We start from the raw sequence: 483 nt of genomic DNA, 5'->3' as shown, positions 1-483 counted from the left end.
TTTCCACAGGAACATCACACACAAATTAATAATCCTGAAGTCACTCGTGTTGTCCTTGGCATGGCTGATGTAAATGGCCTGTATAGACAACCGACAACCGGAGACTCCTGCAGCATCAGCGCCGCGGCACGTCTGCGTTACATTAGTGATTTCACAATTTGTGGTTTAAAAAAAAAAAAACCCTCATGTTTACAACAAAGTCATAAAAAGTTCCCTGTTTTTCTACTGGAGCTTAAGTCATGGCTGTGTGATCACTCTCGCAGCTCTCCACAGGCTGCTTTTTAAACACTCCAACCCCCCTAGAGGGCAAAAGAGGATAGCCAGTGTTGGTGGGAGCAGCGGTGGTTTTTACGTTAATAGTTGAACCACATGGATCCACATCCAGTAATACGCCTGATCTCCATGCGGCGGCGGCCGTGGTGGTTCCAGGGGAATCATCTACCTGGGCAGAGAGCAGCTGCAGAGATGGATGAGGTGTGTGTG

This window comes from Cynoglossus semilaevis, chromosome 17, assembly GCF_000523025.1.
Source record: "Cynoglossus semilaevis isolate Cse_v1.0 chromosome 17, Cse_v1.0, whole genome shotgun sequence".
NCBI classification, from domain to species: Eukaryota; Metazoa; Chordata; class Actinopteri; order Pleuronectiformes; family Cynoglossidae; genus Cynoglossus; species Cynoglossus semilaevis.
Note: the sequence above shows the minus strand (reverse complement) of the source record.